We start from the raw sequence: 6,597 nt of genomic DNA, 5'->3' as shown, positions 1-6,597 counted from the left end.
TCAGCAAGTACACCCCGCATATAACATGGCATACTATATATTCCGCATTTCCCTGTAATATGCCTCCGCATGTACGAACAGCGAACAAATAAATCCTTTCTCGACCCCGTATGCCGCCAGACAAACACTTCGTTAGCTGAAATGCCCTTCGGCACATAATGTACGCTTTTTCCTGGAACAATACCTTCCTTGAAATAAAGAGGCTTTGCTAGCCAAACATAATAGCACTTTATGTGGTAGCTAAATCGCGGAAAGCTAGTAGTACTAGTCACTGGCCATTGTTGGTGTATGGGAGAGCAAGCTTCTACCTTCCACGATTACCAGGTGGAAATGTCGCAATGTGGAGAGAAAAAATCTCCCTTCTCGGGGCGCGTCTTTCTCTCCCTCTTCTTTTTCTTCTCTATTTTTCCTCCTGTCCGCACGAGGCAGCGGAGGTGGCTCAGTTACAGAGCCAGTAGCAGGCCCGTGCATTTTGTTTGCCTATTTCCTACAGCCACAACAACAACTTTACCTGGGGATCTTTAATGGGCGTTGACATCGCACAGCATAAGGACGCCTCTTTGTTTCGCTTCCATCGAAACGCAGCCGCCGCGGTTGGGTTCGAACCCGGGTACTCCGGCACAGTAGTCGGACGTTTTACCACTGCACCACCCCGGTGGGGCCGACAGTATGAAGTATTAAAGGCTTTCGCCCTAATAGGCACCCTCCAAGCCCTTCTCAACTAACTTAACGACACCAACGGATAAAAACATTGGTACTCTTTTTCCACGCTTAAGTTAGCAGCCTTCTTTATTTTTCCCATTATATTTCATTATGCCGGTCTTTTTTTTTTCTTTTTTTTTTACTTCTCGCAAATACGTGTTTTAAAGCGGGGCTTTGCATTCATATCTGGTAGGTCCTTCATCTAACATGGTAGCTTACGACTGCATGCTAAAGAGTGTTAGATAATGAAAGTGCAAGGGGACGGATTAGGGATTAAGCGAGTGGCAAAATGTATGCACGCGAGTGAATATTCTGAAAGGGAGCGGAAGACGGGAGCTGGCAAAGCTGTCACGTTATGTCCTCAAAGGAGGTGCTTCACCAACATACCACCTTCACGAGTCGGTTTACCACAAGTTCATTTTCCAACTAAAAGCAACTGAAAACCTCATCCGGTGCACATTCTTTGCGGAAATGAAAGGGGACACGGCGGCCCCTTAATGAGCGGAAAGTTCAGGCTGTGATGAACTGTGTTCAAGAGCAAGGGGCCGGACAAGCTGCCCTCTCTTTCATCTCAGATTATACACTATTTTTTTCCGGGGATATATGGCTCTGCTATTTATTAACTGCGTGTACCCTTGCCCTTTTAATAAAACTCCCCGAGCCATTTTGACGTAGCGCTCCTCCAATGTTTAAGTAGAATCGACCAAGCGCCAATTTTCTTTTCACGAAGAATGAGAGGACGTGGTCTGGATTCGCAGAATTTTGGTAAACTTTTATTTATTGTTTTCATTTTTATTTCTTATTGTGTCAATTTCGGCTTCTATTGTTGTTTTTCTCTTTCTGTTTCCTGGCCGGGGAGGAATTAAATTTTTTAAATGCGGTCCTCCTAGCAGTATAAGTTTGAGGTCCCGCTCCAATAAGTCTGGTAATGCTAACAGGTGGCCTAGCAGCAGGTGCCCTTTTTGGAGGAGTGTGAAGCCATTGCTTTCAGTTTTTCACGTGGTTGAGTTGGCGTATAAGCTGTCACAGTTTCGAGATAAGAAAGACCTCTTCGTCCCGTCATTCGCCGGGACATATGCGTAGACTCCGAACAAGTAGTAACGATGTTATCAGCGACACATTAGTGGCAAGCTAGAGTAATGGTGAATAACCACCTAACCATTTGTGGGAAACGTTTGAGTACTCTACGTGTCATGTTTGCAATTAATCAGCTCTACTCTGACTAAATAAGGTTCCAAAGGCAAATTTGCAAGTTTATAAGCCACAAGTGAGCAGAAAGGGAATTGATACCAGCTGCTTTATTCATCTGAAAACTGCGCGCACTAGCGTGTCTCAATAACATTGGGCTAGATTTGCACTACCATTCACTTCCAGACGTGGGTCACTGAGTCTTTATTGACTTTGATGTTCTGCACTTTGGATCAAGTGGCAATGAAGAAACCTTCCATTTGCTGCACGCAATCATCAGCACGGAACGACAGTATCAAGCAATCGAGTTTGTTTAGGACCTAAACTGCGTGGAATGGAGGGCTGAAGACAACCCCGAACAAAGCGTTATTAGTAAGTATAATTCCTCCGGCCCTGTTCCGAAATGTATACGTTCGTCCCAGTCGGAAAAAACTACAGAAAATTGTCTGATGTTCAGCATTTCTGTGCGGTTTTTGACGGGAAACCTGTTGTGACCACAGAACATTCTGTCGTAACATCAGAAATTTCTGTAGTTACAACAGAAAAGTGCTACTGAACTACAGGCAACAGAAATATACTACAGAAAAACTACAGAATTACAGAAAAGCACTACAGACAATTCTGACGGTTACGACAGAACTACAGGATATTTTGTCGTATTTTTGACACAGTTCTGTAGCTTTTTTCGTCTGGGGTCTGAGAACAAATAGACGAATGTATTGTCAAATAGAAATGTTTTTGAAACCTTATGGTTGGTCGGTTTACAATAGTGGAGCTAATACCGAGAAAGAAGTGATGCCACCATTCTAAAATGAATAGCAGTACAGCATATCTTCTGGGATCTGCGGAAAATTTGGTGACGGTCCATGCTTTTTACTTTAGAAGCAAGCCAGGGATGACTAGGCCTATATTTAGTTTCTTTCATTTTTTTTTTTTTTGTTGTTATATCGTACCTTACAAGAGCTCAGCTTTTGGTCGAAGTGATCAATTTCTGATGAGAAAGTAGCACCTGTTCTGTAGTTGGCCAACTTCTGCTTCTTCTCATGGTCCCCTTCCCATAAGAAATTAGAAATAAGAAATTAGCATATTGCGGGTATCGTCAGGGAGCTATCAGGACTGGTGCTGGAAGAAGTTTTTTTTAGCATTCGGGGAGAGGGAGAGGGAGGGAAGGGGGGAGGGGGCGCCTGGATGGCCAGGAAACTAAATGTGTTCGTTACTTATTTTTTTGACACGTGCACACATGTAAAGGAGAAAATAAGATGCGAAAGTTCAAAGAGTTGTGACTTTCTGCAGACAGAGTGGCAACGAACATTACGCACGAAATTGCCTCTTATTCGGCCGACGTTTGGAAGGCCGCATCAAGGGATTCATTAATTGAGTCGACAAAGAATCAGGTCCGAGTGCGCTACGCGTCCAGTACAGTCGGCAAAGCGCTTTGGTATTCTGCGCTCTTGCTGAGTTTGTTCTGCTACCCCGTGACAACTAACGTTTTTGGCAAAAATGGCGATAGAGAAAAGAAAACCTTGAAAGCTCAGGCAGACTGCAGCCCTGAACTGCCTCTATAATGAACGGACCCATGACTTCAGACATTTAATTGCGCAGGAACAGGGACGTGTCCACCAAAAGCAAGTGTCCAAGTGTCAAGCATTCATGGTTCATTACAACAGCTTGTTGCAGGTTTACACCTTCTTCTTACGTTCTTCGCGATTTTGAATACTTACGTCAATTGCATTTGGCTGTAACTCTGCATCCACCGTTGATGATGTCACGGCAGTACAGTGCCACCCCCCCCCCCCGACAGCTAATAATAATAATAATAATAATAATAATAATAATAATAATAATAATAATAATAATAATAATAATAATAATAATAATAATAATAATAATAATAATTGGTTCACAGGAAAGGAAAGGCGCAGTAACTGTCACACTTGCTCTGTGGACACCTGATAAACTGACAGCATACGTTTCTGTACATATGAACACTAATTAGGCTTGATGAGCAAGTTACAAGAACGAACTGTAATTCACTGATTATCGTCTTTTTGATGCGTGTTCAGCAAACAGAAAAAAATGTACCTGTTCGCTGTCAAAACAAGCGCTAGGGCTATAAAGACGTGCTTCGTTATATGGACACTGATGACTGAGGAAAACTGTCCATAAAGTGAATCGTCCATAATAATGAATCATAAAGAAAACAAGAACAAAAAAATAAAGACTTCCTAATAATGTGCGCTTCAGTACATAGCAGTGTGTACTGAATCAAGATAAAAAAAAAATCGTGCATTATATTTATCGCCATGATCTTCAAAAAATTTCAATGCAGTTTAAAGCGACTCGCGTGCCCTAAGACGCGTGAGGAAAGGGTTTGATTTTGTCAAACCCTCTATGGCGGGCCATTTACTGGTCGACAAATTAGTGTCTGGTCTTGTATACTCGCCTCCGAATCCAGAACAGCCTCGTCGCTGAGCTGTGCCTTCACGTCGGCTTCATAATCAGCAGAGAGTTGTAATGGTGTTTTGTAGGTGAACTGTGTCTGCGTCCTATAGACATTCTCGGAGCCTCGCTAGGGGAACTTCCTCTCTCGAGCAACTATCTTGGTTCGAGTACAGCAAACAGCGGTGGTTTTTACTTTCAGCATCCCATGCAAACCAAGGCTTCCTCAACTACCAACAGAGGTAGGCTGCGAGGGCCTCGGTTCAGCTGGAAAAGGGTACCCTTACATAGATCGCTGTGGCGGCCTCATGTGAGCCGACCAAGGACGAATCTCAGACGTCGTGCTTTGTCAAACTCGAAGCGTACCCTAAAAAAAAAAAAAAAATAATAATGCGGTAGCTCGTTCTCACACGTGTCAACCGATTCCCGGATATGCGACGGTGATCCTTGGAAGCGGGCTGATTATAAATCTAAATTAAGTAGTCTCAATATATTCCACCAACCACGACGCGAATTCTAAAGGCTGGCTTTTGTTATACGAGTCAAAAAGAAGCGCAGGCGCCGTCGTCATGGTTTGTTCCTCGGGACGAACTGGGGTTATGTCTGACTGTTCATCAGTTTCGAATCTCGATGGCAACGCTGTATTGCCATTCGTTTCATATCAGCAATCACTATGTGCTCTTCTGCCTTGGTATCGTAAACGGCAGCCAAGTGGTGGGGGAAATATTTAATGTGATTTAATCCTAATAATTGTGCATTTTGCTGCTAGAGGTTGAAGTCTTACGGTGCACAACAATTGCATGTTCTATGTGTTCCTTCATATCTGCTAAGACGGGCTACACGCAGAAATACTTAGAACGATGCGATGAGGTGCAGTGGGGAAAACCTTTTAGGCACAGAAACTCTGCGAAGGAGTCAAGCGAAGCATGGACCGGGTCTGACGTTTCTAGTTTCGGCAGCCAGTGGATGTTTGAAGAAAGTGGTCGCGCCTTATTTGATTTCTTGACACGTTCACATCGCGTAACTCTTGGATAACCACGCCGCGAACTGTTTTTTCCGACTGCGTCTGGCACTGGGGCAGAGCGAACGAGAGAAGGAATGGAACTAAAAACGGAACGCTGTCACTCTGCTTCGCTCGGCAGGCTCGTCAAGGCAGATGCCGCTGCAGTCATCGGGCGTTGATGCTACCCTACCTAATTTCAAAGCAAGGAAGCTGTAACCTCTTCGTCTCGTTGATATCTGTTAGTTCACACTATATGCGTACCTAGCCTAAAATAGCTTTTAACGCATTAGTGATACCCACCTGCATTGTGCATTAAGAGCCATGGTTAAAAATACATTGGCGATGGGGAGGGTTCTTAATATTCGCCTTTAGAGTATGACGTAAAATTGTAAAGATTCCTACCTTCGCCTTCCCCTGCGGTTCCCTGTTCGCATGCATGTAGTTTCTGCTTGCTTAATTGCCAAGCTATTAAATAAGATAAATATTATTATTGAGGATCCAGGGTACAGAGCGAAGTAAAGAAGATGCCTACACAATGTCAAAGAAAACCGAACAATGTTTGAAAGGGAGCCTCTGACCACAAACCAATGTTTCCAACAGAAGACTTGTCTTCGTCAGGGCTATTCATCTGCTTTCCTTCTTGTAAAGCAAAAGCATATGTAAACTCCACCATTCATCTTCGCTATATCGAAAAAAACATGCAATATTGCCGAGACGTTGACTTGTGAACTAAGGCTGCCCCTGATCCCTTCTTCAGTTTTCTAAAAACTCTTATTCGCATACATTCCTAAGCTGTCAGGTTATGCAGCTGCCAGTCGTAATCGACCACTCGACATTGATATAATACCCTGTATTATCTTAGGCCTACAAACGTACCTGCAACGCCCAGGTGTAGCCTTCGTGACAAGGCATTCAAGAGCCTTGGATAGTTTGTCCCTGTACAAATCTCCCACTTCAAATGAACAATGAGAATTGGTGACTTCTCCAAAAGTTGCGAGAGCCCGTGGTATCGTTACGTCACGCAACCGATCGAGGAATCAGTGCTCGGTCATGTCACCTGAAAGCTACCACCTGTCAAATCCATGCCCGTGGTTTTACGGTCACAGCGCCGACAATGGCAACACCGTATTTTCTGCAGAACAGGACCTTCGAGGCTATCACATTAAAAGAAACCTGTACAATTACATCACCAAAACTGCAGCAAAACAAGGAGGCTTTCCTTTTCTGTGTATTTCAATGAGATGGAAGCAGCAAACCACTTACAT

The sequence above is a fragment of the Amblyomma maculatum genome, chromosome 2 (genome assembly GCF_055883805.1).
Source record: "Amblyomma maculatum isolate TAMU_Amacu chromosome 2, ASM5588380v1, whole genome shotgun sequence".
NCBI classification, from domain to species: Eukaryota; Metazoa; Arthropoda; class Arachnida; order Ixodida; family Ixodidae; genus Amblyomma; species Amblyomma maculatum.
The sequence above is the reverse complement of the archived record's forward strand: the minus strand, read 5'-3'. Positions refer to the sequence as shown.